Raw genomic sequence first — 15,682 nt, 5'->3', positions numbered from 1 at the left:
TCCTCACCACAACCACCATCACCAGTGGTTCTTATCCTGGCATTCCCCACCCACCCCTGGCACACAGGCCAGGATTCAGCTTTTATAATGTGTTACACTGATGCCCACTGGGGTTCATATGTATTTATGAAGGTTTTCACCCCTTACTACCCAAGTACACAAAATGTTGAATGCATTCCTAATTCCAAAACTCATCTAAAGTGGTTTAGTATTTTCCCATTGCTTCTGCCCAGTAGACATGACACCACTGTGATGTAATTACGTTAACATAATATCTTCAGAAATGATCTTACTCCTACAGCTCAGCCACTGGTTGGTTCACTTCCACTGCAAGGCAACTTCACGTCTAAAAATAAAGCCATCAACAAGATGGGTGACAATCTCAAATTACGTGATTTAATTTGCACCATTGATCTGGAATAACGTTGGAGGGAAATTTTAATTTGAAGTGACGAGATGGTACCACTGAAAAGTGCACAGGTTGACAGAATTGTGACATCAGAGGTATAATAGCTGCCACTCTTCTCTTTCCTCTCCGCTTCTTATGTTGCTGGTCCCCTACGAACAGTTTGCCACTAAGTGCTGGAGGGATACACATCAGTGGGTGCACAAAGGGCAAGAGGACATGGGATGCAGATAAGGCTAATATTTAAAGAGATGAATTACTAAGGTTTATAATGCTAGAGTTTGTGTTGTGCATTTGAGGGCTCTATCACTTAGAAGAGGTCACTGCAATATTATCATCTGGCACGGGATGGCAGGGAGGGATGAGGTAGGGGAGAGAGAAAGAGAGAGGGAAATTGTCTTCCTTGCCTTCTAGACCCTGAGGGAATAAGCTTTACCATAATACTAATGATGTAAACAACCTTCCCTGAAGAAAAAATGCATCCTTGAAACATTCATCTATATTTAATACTGGTACATTTGTAAAAATAAAGACTAAGGCCAGGATCCTTCAGAGGCTTAATTACTGGCTTAACTTTATGCACCGTGAGCACTCTTTGAAGGCTCAAGGCCTCTTGGGTAGCCACCTCTTGATATTCATCTCATGGGGAAAAAAATCAATCAAGATCACGCACAGTTTGGCCCAACTGACTCACAAGTGATGACATTTAGCTGGGATAAGAAAGGGGCTACAGGACACAGGGATGTCTCTGATTTAGAAGAATTGGTCCCAGTGGAATCATTATGATCCACCGGAATGAACAGGTGGCAAGGAAAGAGACTCCACATTCTGAAATATTAGCAAATCCCCAGGACAGTACTCACCACGTGGACTTATGCAGTGTAAGAACATAGACAGTTAAATCTAATCTAATAGGGGTGGCGCACCACACAACACAATAGACATAGCTAGGGGGAGTGACAAATCCCACTGCAGAACAAAACTTCCAAAGCAAGCTGAGAAAGGAAAACCAGCACAAGTTGGAATGGGAGTCAGACTGAGAGCTAAGACACCCTCACTGGGATGTGATCACCACTTGACTCAGCACAAGTCTGCTTCCAGGGAACAAAGTGGCATTCCACCCTGGAAGCAGTCTTCCACCCTTCAAGACCTTTAGGAAGTACATTTAGAGTTGTTTTCAGTCTGTTCACTCAAACAGCCAGAAAGGTATCCTGCAATAATCACTCATGGATGTTTCATGCCCCACTGAACCCAGCTCTCCTGCATCATTCTATACAGTGCCTCCTGCTGGGAGAGGCTGGGACTGGAGTCACTAGGAGTTACTGACAGCCAGTGCACCAGTCTTGACCACTACAATAGCTGCAAGCTCCTTACAGAAAAAATGAACCAGTTGCTAGATATGTACACTAACTACTAGTGCAAATTCAAAGCCACACTGCAGCAATACAGTGACCATTAGCTTGGCATATTATCGTACACCGATGTGTGTTTCCCGCACCCTTGTTCTAAAACAGAAGGGAAACTCACTCCGAACACCTTATTCACAGCATCCCTCATTTGCACCTTAAAAGGGGGATTCTGTCTGTTCTGGTTATTCTGTTCTTTAATTATCCTAATGAAAGCAACAGTGAATTCCCCAGAGGTTTGGTCCCTTTCTGACTGACTGCTTTTAACTCAGAAAAAAGGGAGATGAGAGGCCATCAAACCCGTTAATTTTTTAGCTGCCACAGCTGGGAAAGAGTCCCTTGGTACCTTGTGCAAGCTGGCCAATACGTTACAGCAAAACAAGATGCTGAGCCAGAGCGCCTCATTTTCTGCCACGTGGGAAGGTCAAATAAAACCCACTTGGACTCAGAAAGCAAGAAAACTGGGTTCATACAGCAAAGTGTGTTCTGGGCTCAGACACATGCTGAGCATGCCATGTGTGGGTACAATGTTACATGAATACCCTCCTTGGGTGGTGGGTGGATTGCTGGGTTTAAAGGCTTCCATTAAGTGTCATTAATGTGTGACATTAAGGCTTCCATGCAGAGCAAGATTAACCGGTGCTTTACAGAGCACCTCACGACAGACAGTAGATAAGGCACTGGATTCGGAGTCAGGAGACCTGGGTTCATCTCCCAGCTCTGCCACCTTAGCCAAGTCACTTCCCTCCCCACTCTATTTCCCTCCCCTCCAGTAGCCTGTTTAGACAGAGAGCTTTTTGAGGCAGGAAGTCTCTCTCCCAGTGCCTACCACAATGGGGCTCAGAGCTCAACTGAGGCCAATGGCTGCTACTGTAATATGAATGAATGAGTGTAATAATAAATAGAAAAAAGGAGTTCTCTATTGCCAATAAACATCACATATTAATAAATGTTTAAAAAAATATGTGGTAACCCAAACTACTAACAGCGAATCTCTTTTAAAGACCATGGGAAAACTACACCTGTCTGTAAGTGAATTTGTACAGCCCTAACTCTATCCAAAGATTTTCATTAATAAGCCCCTATAAACACATACATTATCTGACATAAACCACTGCAATCCTGTTCCTACCACCCTTCACCTGCTCTCTGTAGTGCCAGCACAAACCCACTGCTTTCAATAGGGCTACATAAGTATAACAGTTGAGTTTGGCCCTGTTAAGGTGGGCCCCCCTTCTGTCAAGGCCAGTGCATCACCCCTCACACACCCTGGTGGCCCAGTTCAAAACAATGGATGTGCCCCTGCCTCAGTTTCCCCAGTGGGCTTTTACATAGTGAACAGTGCCTCTTCGGGGCCTGATTTACAGGAATTAAGACTAAACATGGTACACAAACAAGCCTTTGTCCCAGCAACCTAGCTAAAAGGGGCAAGCTAATCTTGATCTGTCTGCCCCCAGCTAGGCACCTCACCAATAAGGCTTCTACAACTCAAGACCTCCCTGACCCCTCAAGTCAGGCCTCTTACCTTCACCTGAGGAAGATTCATTCCCTGGCCTTAGGGTCCCTGCAGAGGTCAAACTGGTGCAGCTCTTCTCTGGAGCAATGTGTAATTACTCTGCAATCTGGACCTCCTTTCTGGAAAGGTCCCTCCCTAAAGGCTTGTCCCTCGTAACTCACCTTCCAGAACCTCTTTTCTCTAGGATTACCTTTGCTAGTTTCCTTTTCCTAGTGAGATCTCTCACCACCTCCCATGAGAAGTCCTTTTCCTGAAAAGCTTTCTCTCTCTCCTAGAATCTGACTAAACCCTCATAACCCTTTATGAGACCCAGCTGTTCCTTAGATAAATAACTGCTGTCCAGCCACCTAGGCAATCAATCACTTGCATGTGGATCTGGGTTAGTTGGTTCTCCTGAGCAGAGCCTATCACAGATTGGGCCAGATAAACAGTGTGGGCCTGTAGCAGGGTAAGGCAGTGCCCACCAGCATCTATCAAAAGGTTGTTTAGAGAAACTGCCTAGAGCTCTTTTTATGGTGCTAGAACAGAGAGACATCATAGCTCAGTGGATAGTTGGCTTCTATTACCAGCTGTGCCACTTGCACTGTTGTGGGACCTGGAATGTATCACTTTGTTTCTCGGTGCCTTTGTTTTCTCATCCTTTGTCTGTTTTGCCTACTTGGATTGTACATTTTGTGGGGCAGGGACTGGCTCTCATAATATAAAATAAATAAATGGTGTCTGTCTATCCACTAGAGCAGAGGTGGGCAAACTACAGCCCACGGGACCGTCCTGCCTGGCCCCTGAGCTCCCGGCCGGGGAGGCTAGCCCCCAGACCTTCCCCTACTGTCCCCCCTCCCCTATAGCCTCAGCACGCCACGCTGCCAGTGCTCTGGCCCACCGCTCCTGCCGGGCAGCGCGGCGGCATGGTTGGCTCCGGCATGGTAACGGGCGGGGAGCAGAGAGTCCGGGGGGTTTAGTCAGGGGACAGGGAGCAGGGGGCAGTTGGATGAGGCGGAGGCTCTGGGGGGAGGCGGTCGAAGGGGGAAACGGGGGGGGTTGGATAAGTGTCAGGGGGCAGGGAGGTGGATAGGGGTTGGGGCAGTCAGGGAGCGGGGGGGGTTAGCTAGGAGGTGGGGTCCCTGGGGGCGGTTGGGGCAGGGGGTCCTGGGAAGGGGTGGTCAGGGGACAAGGGGCTGGGGGGTTGGATAGGGCGGGGGTTCTGAGGGGGACAGTCAGGGGGCGGGACGTGGAAGGAGGTGGATAGGGGGCAGGGGCCAGGCTGTTTGGGGAGGCACAGACTTCCCTATCAGGCCCTCCATACAGTTTTGCAACTCCGATGTGGCCTTCGGGCCAAAACGTTTGCCCACCCCTGCACTAGAGCCGTGCATGTAACAATGGGATAACTAGGGAATAACCCACTTGACCAGTGTACCTATATACTGCTATCTTAGGTAACCCCCCCGGTAACCTGCATCATCCTAATAAAACAAATAAGAACACGTATTTAGTAAAGTAGCTGCACAAACACAAGACCCAAGGGCTCCTAGATTTTTTTTTTCTGGGGTGCATGGGCTGGAGGTTGTGTTGAGTCAGAGTAAACCAGCAGCCATTGAGATGAGTAACCTGAATTTCACTTGCTAGAAGAGCAGAGGGGAGGAAAAGAATGATTTCTCAAGTGTAAGTAAGGCAAGGATGAGACCGAGAAAAGAAGACCAATAGGATTTATTTGTAATGACAAGTGACAAGTGATCACCATAAAGATATTCTTGGAATAGAATCCTGCTAATCTCTGCTATAATTCTAGTCCCAAATGGTTTGGCTCTGGCAATGGTCTTAGAAATGATATATGTGAAAGCAATGGGGATTGTCAAGAGGGGAGTTTTGGCCTGATGGTTTTATTTTATTTATTATATTTTATTTTATATATATATATGCAAGTAAGGTCAGGCATGATTAGTATTTAGAAAGAGGAACATTTATAACATCTTGCTTTTATTACAGTTTAAATTTAACAAATGTATTGAATGTGGATAGGGTTCGTTTTCAGCAATCCACAGCGCTCTCCCGCTCCATCTCAGAAAATATGCACCTCTTGAGAAAAAATCTGTTTAATCAGAGCCCTTATAAAATGCATAGAAATGACAACACAAATAAGCATTTAAGTGGTGCTGGTTCCCTCGCTCACTCTCTTTATATTGAAGTCTCTTCCAGTGAGGAGAGAGAGAGAGAAGAGGGGAGCGGGAGTGGGATGGAGAAGGAGGGAGAGAGAGAGAGTTAATGAATATTTGATCACAAATGCCTTTAATAAATGTTTTTCTCAGCCATGGCCTCTTGATGTAGCAGCTGCTCAGTTAACCTCACCTCTTACACTCCATCTCACAGGCAAGGGTGCTGCAAGATTTCAAAGTAGCACCCTACAATGCTGGCCTCCTTCTTGTCTCTGCTCTCCCCCATATTCTTTTCATTCCCTACCCCGCCACCACACACACACACCCCCCCCACACACACACCACCATGTACATGCTGCCAGGCACAGCTAATCCATACTTTTTCCTTATGCTGGCAAGCTTGTGGGTTGGGGCCTAAAGCCCCACAGAGGAGCTGCTGCCTTAGGGGAATGGTGTGGAGCTGTGAAGTGGAGCCACTGAGTGAGATGGAGAGGGGTCCTAAAGAAAAGTAGAAGAGAGGCTGTGAGATGAGATGCTGCTAGGTGAGCTGGGAGCAGATAAGGCTCCTGCGGCATTGGGGAGATAAGGAACAGCTCTGGCTAGTGGCCAGAAGGGACCCTACTGCACAGGAGCTCAGAGCAGCAGCACCAAAAGCCAGCCAGCTGGGAAGGACAACAGGCAGAGACCAGCCCAGAACCCCACTCAAGCCCCATTGTCCCCAGCCATGCCCTCCTCACCAGGAAGGCTCATACTCATGTATCAAATTAGACGGAGTACTTGCCTTCCAGTTAAAAAGCCCTTTCCTGGAAAGCCAGAGAGCCAACTAGGCCTTTGCCCTAGAACATACCTCTCAGCCTGTCAAAGTCCAAATGTGGGATGCAATGTGCCACAAAGATCCAAAATAAGGGACACAAAAAGCACTCATGCAGGGAACTTAAAATGCTGTGTGATTCTCTCTAGCTACGGTACTTAGATGGCCCCCATTACTAGAGTATCTGAGGCCCAACACCACAAAGATATTTAGGCTCCTAACTCCACGGAAATACTTTTGTGGATCTGGGCCTCAGTGCCTCACAGTCCTCAACACATTTACCCTCACCGCACCCTGGTGAGGCAGGGAAGTGCTGTTATCCCCATTTGACAGATGGGGAACAGAGACACAGAGAGACTAAGGCCTAGATTCACAAAGGTACTTAGTTTCAGAGTAGCAGCCGTGTTAGTCTGTATCCGCAAAAAGAACAGGAGTACTTGTGGCACCTTAGAGACTAACAAATTTATTAGAGCATAAGCTTTTGTGGGCTACAGCCCACTTCTTCGGATGCATATAGAATGGAACATATATTGAGGAGATATATATACACACATACAGAGAGCATGAACAGGCGGGAGTTGTCTTACCAACTCTGAGAGGCCAATGTTGTGATGCTGCTGGAGGAGGAAGAGGAGGACCTCTCTCATAAACTTTTAGCCCAGAGGTTACAGCATTCACTTGCACTGTGAATTCAACTCCCTGCCCCGCCCCCCATGATGAAGAGAAGGGATTTGAACACCTCTTAGAACAGTGGTGGGCAACCTGCGGCCCGTCAGGGTAATCTGCTGGCAGGCCGCGAGATAGTGTTTACATTGACTGTTCTCAGGCATGGCCTCCCTTACCTCCTAGTGGCCATGGTTCACCGTTCCCGGCCAATGGGAGCTGTGGGAAGCAGTGGCCACCACGTCCCTATGGGCGGCTGTGCCTGCGGAGGGTCAATGTAAACACTGTTTTGTGGCCTACCAGTGGATTACCCTGACGGGCCGCAGGTTGCCCACCACTGTCTTAGAAGGTTGCCCTAACCACTGAGATACAGGATATTCTGATGTGAGGACTCCCTCAGTCTTTGCTGTTGAAGCTGTTCTATTGTGGATAGATACTTAACAAGTCATTGGAGCAGGGAGACTGAATCCTCAGTCTCCAACCTCCTGGGTGAATGCCCTAACCACCAGGCTATAGAATCATTCTCATGCTTGTCTTCTCTTCCCCTCCCACCCCCGCCAATGGCTCTTTAGTTATTTATCCAGAGTGCAACAGCTTGAACAGGAGAGACTGAAGGAGCCCAACACCAGACAATCCCATAGCCCAGTGGTTGCGGAACTCACCTGACAGGTAGATGATCCCTGTGCAAATCCCTTCTTCCCCTCTGGTGTAGGGGGACTTCAATATCAGGTGAGTGCCCTAAGCACTGAGCTAAAAGTTGTGAGGGTGGTTCCCTTCCTCCCTGGCTGTTTTGTGTGACCTGAGGGGCCCGGTCCGGTAGGTGTACTTTGAGGCAGCCTGCCAGAGCAGGCCCTGCATATAAGTTAGGTGGCTGAATGCCTGTCTGCCCCTAATTTGTGAATTGCTCTGGAGCTTAGGCAGGAGATGGGAGCCTAAGGCAGTGGTTCTCAACCAGGGGTATGGATACCCCTGGGGGGGGGGGGGGTACCCAGTGGTCTTCCAGGAGGGTACATCAACTCACCTAGATCAGTGTTTCTTAACCTGGGGGTCATGACTCCCAGGTGGGAGATCACAGTATGGGTTTTGGGGGTGTTGCAATTGCAGGGCTGGCATTAGGAGGTGGCAAGCAGGACAAGTGCTCAGGGCCTCACACCACAGGGAGCTCCGTGAAGTTATATGCTTATAAGTTATATGCTTCAGCCCTGGGTGATGGGACTCAGACTTCAGACTCCTGAAAAGTTTACAGTAGTGGGGAAAGGTTGAGAACCACTGGCCTCGAGGGAGGCAGCATTGTGCATGCCCAGAGGCAGGAATGTAGGCGTCTAGGGAACTTTTCACTGCAAAACCACAAATGCCAAGTGAGTTTAGGAGCCCACAGGGTTCCTGGGGAGTTTGTGAATTGCAGTGGAGCCTAAAATTGGGACTTAGGCACCTAAGCACATTTGTGAATCTAGATGTAAGTGACTTTCCCAAGGTCACAAAGGAAGTCAGTGATAGAGCATGAAACTGTATTTAGCTCTCCTAAGCCGCAGGCTATTACCCTAGTCACTGGACAATCCTTTCTTTAGCATAAATAATTATTATAACCACACTTACACAATTCCTTATTTCGGAGGTAAATAATTTTCAAATGGCAGATAGATGAGGAGCATTTAAGGCTTATGCCCCAAGAGCTGAGGAGTGAAAATCCAGCATGGATGGTATCTTTGGAGAAGAGAACCAGGGTATCACGGCCAAACTAGACTGTCAATCTGTATGAAGCTATTGGGTTTGCATGGGTTATTTGACTGATAATAGCGGAGAACAGTAGGATATGGTAGTCAGCTGGAAGGTTACTGAGGTCCACCTGGTGAAACGACATTATGAAAATTAATAAGAGGTGTCATGATGGGTTATGGAAGAAATTCCTGAGGCAGGAATTCAATTTATATTTTTTTTCATATAGGTAAGAGAGATGGTGCTCTAGTTAAACAGCAGGCTACGTAAAGGGCATGGTTATTATTCTGCCCAGATGTCACAGTCTATGGCAGTTAACTGCTAGAAGGGGCTAACTGGGATCTGACCCAGAAGTAAAATAATAGGAGCAGGTTCAGCTGCAGGGATTCAAACCTGAGCAGATTCTGATTTGAAATTCTGGTGTTAGCTCATCTCTGCTTGAAGCATGAAAGAAAGTATAGGAGAGACAAGTGTATTGTTGCACTGACCAACTTGTTCCCTTTCTTAGCTCTCATCTTCACCCTGCTTTTGGAGAAGAGCCAACCATGAAAAGATTTGGCCCTGACCATACCTCCTTTTAGGAAGTTCACATCCATGATCTCCACGGCACACCCAAAAAACAGCCCAGCCATGGGCACAGTACTATGTCCCCTCTTGCTGTGCCCACCCTGTGAGCACGATGTCCCATGCCATCTTTTTAGGGGAGGATTAGCTGTGACTCTCATCCTTTGTGTCCAACATGCACCAGATGGAATAATTGGCCCCTTGTGGTTGTGGGAGGGATGTCAAAAAGAAGCTGGAATAGCTGAGTTCCTGCCCTAAAACACAGGCAGAGCTCGACTGAAATTATTCCCCACAACTGCCATTGCTCAAACAGCTTATGAACAGGGAGATCCCTCAGGTGGCCCTCCCCAATGCAAAGCTTGCACCTGCCAGGCAGCAGTGTGCAGAGGTCGAGGTCTTGCCTGCCAGAACCACTCTATGCAGTCTACAGCCAGTGACGCAAAGCAGGAAGGCCCAATGTCACGCTCAGGGACCTCAATATACCCAATGAGTCAATGGCCCTGTCCACATCCCAAGGTCCTAAATGGGGGGAAGCACATGTTGCTCAGTTAATGCCTGTGAACACTTCCACTTTCCCTGCAAGCCTCCTCCCAACTAAGGGGCAGCTGGATGCACCACCACAGGGACCTAATTTACATATCCTGTGCTTCTGTTCAGCAGCTGTGGAGCTAGCATGGTACCCAGTGCAGAGGAGGGCAGCCCTTAAGACTGCTGTACGTTCTTATGCCCCTGCCACAATGGCCCCACAATGGTGGAAGCCGAGCTGAAAATGCTGGGGCACAGCTGGGGAACCATTGAAAGACTTGCCAGAAACAGACAGGAGTGGAGAAGCTTCATTGCTGCCCTAAATGCCAGAGGCGTAATGGGAGCATGATGATGATGATGACAATGACAACGGCCCCTATAGGACTTTGCAAGGATGCACAATTTCTGAGGTGCAGGCCTACCCCACCCCACCCCCTTTTATCCCCACTCCTCCTCCTCTGGCCCACCCATGCCCCAACTCCACCTCAATCCTGCCCCAATACCCCTCTCTGCTTGAGGCTGCTAAACAGGTAGTGCAAGGAACCTCTGCACTGGGGGAATTCCATGGGCAGACCTTACACCTGCCCGGTGGCCTCTTTGCACCAGTTTAGCAGGGTCCTAAAGTTTAGCTATAAATCCTGGAAACAATGGGCCAAACTAATCCCTGGTGTAAATCCATTAAAGTCAATGGAATTGCACCAGGGACCAATGCGGCCTGCTAGTTCTTGGAAGTGGCACTTTCAGGCATTACAATGTGGCATCCACATCTGCAGATGATGTGCTCTCATTTCCTGATCATAATTTTTCCTCTTCAAAACACTTTACGAGCATACGTTGATAAAGTCTCAAAAAAAAACCTACTTGCAAGGTGGGTCAGTATCAGTCCCATTTTAGAGATGGGGAACTGAGTCATAAAGAGGTTTACTGATGATTTGCCAACAGCCATAGAGGAAGTCAGTAACAGAGCCAAGGTTAGACTTTAGGGGCTCCAGGCTCCCAGGTTCCTGCTCTGACCACTGGGCTATGGCGCTCTCTCTGCTTCCAGTTGGTAACAGAGAACAAGTGACCATCACGTACTTAAAAACTGGAGACCAAGTTAGCAGCCCTACACTGCAGGGCATAAATGCACCTTGTATTATTTGCACAAAGGACTGCAACCCCCCAACCCCAACTGTGTTCATTTGGAGGTACGTACACTCCAAACTCCTACGCTGTTCACCTCTTCCTTCAAAGGAGAAAAAAATCACTTCTGTTTTTAGGGAGAAAAAATATAGCGGGTCAAATGCATCCCTGATGGAACTCCAGTGCAGTCAATAGACTAACACCAGGGATGCATCTGACTTGTTATATTTGCAATAAAAAGGAAAACGGGTCAATACCATGGCCTGATCACTTGAGTCCTAGGGCTCAGGGTTGCATATTACAATTTCACCTTAATAACAGCAATAATCATGTCCTCAGGATTTAATGCCTTGTATCCGTTTTGCAAGAAAGAAAAGGGAGGGGGGGAGAGAAAAGCAGAAAGAAAGAATAATTTCCTGTACATTAGGTCAATCTTTTCACAGGCAGAGTCATGGGGCTTTTTTCAACCTTCCCTGTAAAATGGGATTAAGCAGCGCTGCAGCATCTGCCGTTGGCTCGAATTCCCAGCCTCCCAGAATGGGTACTTGTAATTAAAAGCTTAGCTCACCTTATCCCTCCAGTTTCCCAGGCGAAAAGTCAAAGCCTGCATTTAATTGCATATATATGTGTGCGTATTTAAAACCAAAGCTCCACAGAGAGGCAAGATTTGTGAGAGGGGAGGAGAATGGGCAGAAAGTTATTTGACACAAAATTTCAAATAGAAAGGAGAGAGGGAAAAGAAGGGGGAGAGCAAAATGAAAGCATTTTCTTCTCCTCTCTGGACTTGGATTGGCAGAAATTGAGTGGTTGGGGGTTTTTAATTTGTTTGTTCTATTATTTTTATTTGAATTCATGATGGGAGCTAAATGGGAACCACAGAATCATAGAAATGTAGGGCTGGAAGGGACCTCAAGAGGTCATGAAGTCCAGCTCTCTGCATTGAGGCAGGAGCAAGTAAACCTAGACCATCTCTGACTTATGTTTCTTGAAAACCTCAAATGATGAGGATTCCACAGCATCCCTTGGAAGACTATTCCAGAGCTTAACTATCCTTATAGTTAGAAAGGGTTTCCTAACATCTCTCCTAAATCTCACTAGCTGCAGATTAAGCCCATTACTTCTTGTCCTACCTTCACTGGACATGGAGAACAATTTATCACTGTCCTCTTTATAACAGCCCATAACATATGTGAATACTGTTAACAAGTTCCCCTTTAGTCTTCTATTCTCAAGACTAACCATGACCAGTTTTTTTAATCCTTTTCTCATTGGTCAGGTTTTCTAAACTTTTTAGCACTTTTGTTGCTCTCCTTTGGACTCCCTCCAATTTGCCATATCTGTCCTAAAGTATGGCACCCAGAACTAGATACGCTACTCCATCTCAGGCCTCATGAGTACTGGGTAGAGTGGGACAATTACCTCCTGTGTCTTACATAGGATACACTTGCTAATACACCCAGAATGAAATTAGCCTTTTTCGCAACTGCATCACACTGTTGACTCATATAAAATTTTTGACCCACTATAACCCCCGATCCCTTTTCAGCAGTACTACCACCTAGCCAGTTATTCCCCATTTTATAGTTGTGCCGTTAATGTTTTCTTCCTAAGTGAAGAACTTTACTACTATCCTCTAGATATTTAGAAACTGATTATTTAATACTTTGTTACAGCATCTTTCCAGGTATGAAAATTAGGCTTACTGGTCTGTAATTCCTCTTTGTTCCTCTTTTCTTAAAGACAGGTACAATGTTTGCCCTTCTCCAGTCCTCTAGGACCTAACCCGTCCCCCATGAGTTCTCCAAAATAATGCTAATGGTTCCAAAATTGCTTTAGCTAGTTCCTTAAGTATCCTAGGATGAATTTCATCAGGACCTACTGACCTGAATACATCTAACTTATCTAAATATTCTCTAACCTGTTCTTTCCCTATTTTGGCTTGCGTTCCCCTTCCTCTTGTTGTTAGTATTAAATGTGTAGAGTTTGCCTTAGGCTTTGCCATGGATATAATTTGGTTTATCCATTTGGCCCAAACGGGGGAGACTGACTCTGTTCTTATGCATGAAATGAGCACAATACAGGCAGTCAAGGCATAAGCATCTCCCCTCACACTGCCCACCAATGTGCATCAACCTGGTTCTGGAGGGACCATTGCTAGGAATTCTGTCTCCATGGTTCATGTAATCCTTGGCTTCTCTGCTGAGGCTACCAACATGGTTGTGATCAGTTATTGGTATTACAGTAGCAGACAGAGGCACCTGTACAAACACAGAGTACAAGACAGACCCTACCCCAAAATTCTTTCAGACAAGACGAAATAGATGGAGCAAACAATCCAAAAGGTGGAGGTGGCTTCTGTTATGTGGATGCAAAAAGGAACTGGACCGGGACCACTAAAAAGCTTCAAGATGGTAAAAACTTTCAGTCACTAATCACGTGATTGGATTTGATCTGGGGACCTAAAAGTGAGTAGTTCCATGTTCTATTTCCAATCCTCTGAAACCTCCAGTGCCCCTAATGCTAGATCTTCCATGCAAAATAAATAAAGACAGCTGCACACATTGGCGTTTAGCGACATTGGTTGTATCCCTCCAAAACCAAATGAGAATTCAGTTCTCTCTCCCCTGAAAACCAGTGGCTACAAGCTGGCGTCAATTCCCAAGATGCCTCACCCTCTACAGAGTCTTTTCTCTGTTCCTGTGAACGAGATATACAGGGTCCGGGGGGTTACATTTTTATATGTAGAAATTTACAAGGTGTTGGGGTTTTTTTTAAGTTTTTGCCAGGCAAGCCAGGAGAGCAGCAGAAAGCACTATCGCATCCAGTCTCATCTCAATGATCCAGTCACCTAATGATGCAGTTCAGAGAATCAAAGGAAGTCTCAGTGCAACTGGCATGATCCTCTTTTGGATCCACAAGATTTTTGGGATAATAGTGGTGTGATTGTAAGGGTCTGAAGAACAGTATTCAGAGAGCCCAAGCACAAAAGTGCTAAAGAACCCTTATCATCTTTGGCCAGACATTCCTGAGGCTTGACAAAGCCCTAGCTAGGATGATTTAGTTGGAAATGGGTCCTGCTTTAAGCAGGGAGTTGGACTAGATGACCTCCTGAGGTCCTTTCCAACCCTGATATTCTATGATTCTATGAACAATATGGGCCAAGGCCCTGAGAGAGCAGCTGTAAGTCCCTCCCTGAAGTCAACAGGAGATGCTGGTGTTTGGCACATAAAAAGGTCAGGCTCTATATTTGTGTAATCAGTCAAACCATTCAGCGGGGACTGGGTTTCTTCGGACAAACAGCGCGAATTCCTAAGAGTTCATGCACCAACAAGCAAAGTACATGACAAAATGAACACGGTAAACTATCTGAGCTAGCTTGCAGGGCTTCACTTTTCCCCTTCTACCACGTTACTTATGCAAGGCACAATGCGAGGAAATGAAATACAAATGAACGCGGAGACCTGGGCAAAGCCCTCTACTCCCGAGTTTGTAGCTGCTCTGCACATCTGTCTATCATGACTGCTGGGGTCCCTACTGTAAGGGTTTCGGCTGAATGCTAATGGAATCCACTAAACTCAATGCAGTTTCCTATTTTGCTTCCAGGCAAGGAATCTTATAGCATCCTCTTCTGAGGGGTCACAAAACAAGGATGCAATGACGCAAGGTAATTAAAGGAAAACTGCAGAGATTGGTTATACTAATTTAAGGAGGCAAATAACTACCTCATTTAGTCACGGGTATTTTTAGTAAAAGTCATGGACAGGTCTCGGGCAATAAACAAAAATTCGTGGCCTGTGACCTGTCCCTGACTTGTACTATAAATACCCCTGACTAAATCTTACGTGCTCTGGGGGACACCAGGGCACTGCTGCTGCTGCTTCGGGGGGGGGGGGGGGGGGGAGGGGGGCAGGGCACTGCTGCTGCTCGGAGAGGGCAGCCCGGGGCCCCGCTGCTATTGGGGGTGTGGGGTGGGGCAGCCTGGGGCCCCGCTGCTGCTCGGAGTGGGCAGCTAGGGTTGCCAGGCGTCCAGTTTTCGACTGGAACAACTGGTCGAAAAGGGACCCTGGCGGCTCCAGTCAGCGCTGCTGACTGTGCCATTGAAAGTCCGGTTGGCTGCCCACAGTGGGGCAGACAGGGTGCCTGCACGGCTCCCGGAAACAGTCGGCATCTCCCTCTGGCTCCTACGCATGGGGCAGCCATGGGGGCTCCGCACGCTGCCCCCACCCCGAACACTGGCCCTGGAGCTCCCATTGGCCAGGAACCATGGTCAATGGGAACTTGCGGGGGTGGTAGCTGAAGGCAGGGTCAGCATGGAGCCATCTGGCCATGCCTCCGCCTAGGAGCCCAGGGACATGTCACTGCTTCTGGGAGCTGCCTGAGGTAAGCGCTGCCCAGAGTCTGCACTCCTCATCTTCTCCCGCACCCCAACCCCCTGCCCCAGCCCTGAGCCCCCTCTCACATCCAAATTCCCTCCCAGAGCCTGCACCCCACCCTCTTCTGCACCCCAACCTCCTGCCCAAGCCCTGAGCCCCCTCTAGCACCTAAATTCCCTCACAGAGCCCGCAACACAACCCCTGCCCCAGCCCTGAGCCCCCTGCATCCCAACCCCTTGCCCCAGCCTGGAGCCCTCTCCCACACTCCAAATCTCTTGGCCCCATCCCCCCAACCTGGAGCCCCCTCCTGCACTCCAAACCCCACATCTCTGGCCCCACCCCAGAGCCCCCACCCCCAGCTGGAGCCCTCACCCCCTCATGCATCCCAACCCCCTGCCCCAGCCCAGAGCCCCCTCCTGCATCCTGAACC

The sequence above is a fragment of the Malaclemys terrapin genome, chromosome 1 (genome assembly GCF_027887155.1).
Source record: "Malaclemys terrapin pileata isolate rMalTer1 chromosome 1, rMalTer1.hap1, whole genome shotgun sequence".
Classification (NCBI taxonomy): domain Eukaryota; kingdom Metazoa; phylum Chordata; order Testudines; family Emydidae; genus Malaclemys; species Malaclemys terrapin.
Note: the sequence above shows the minus strand (reverse complement) of the source record.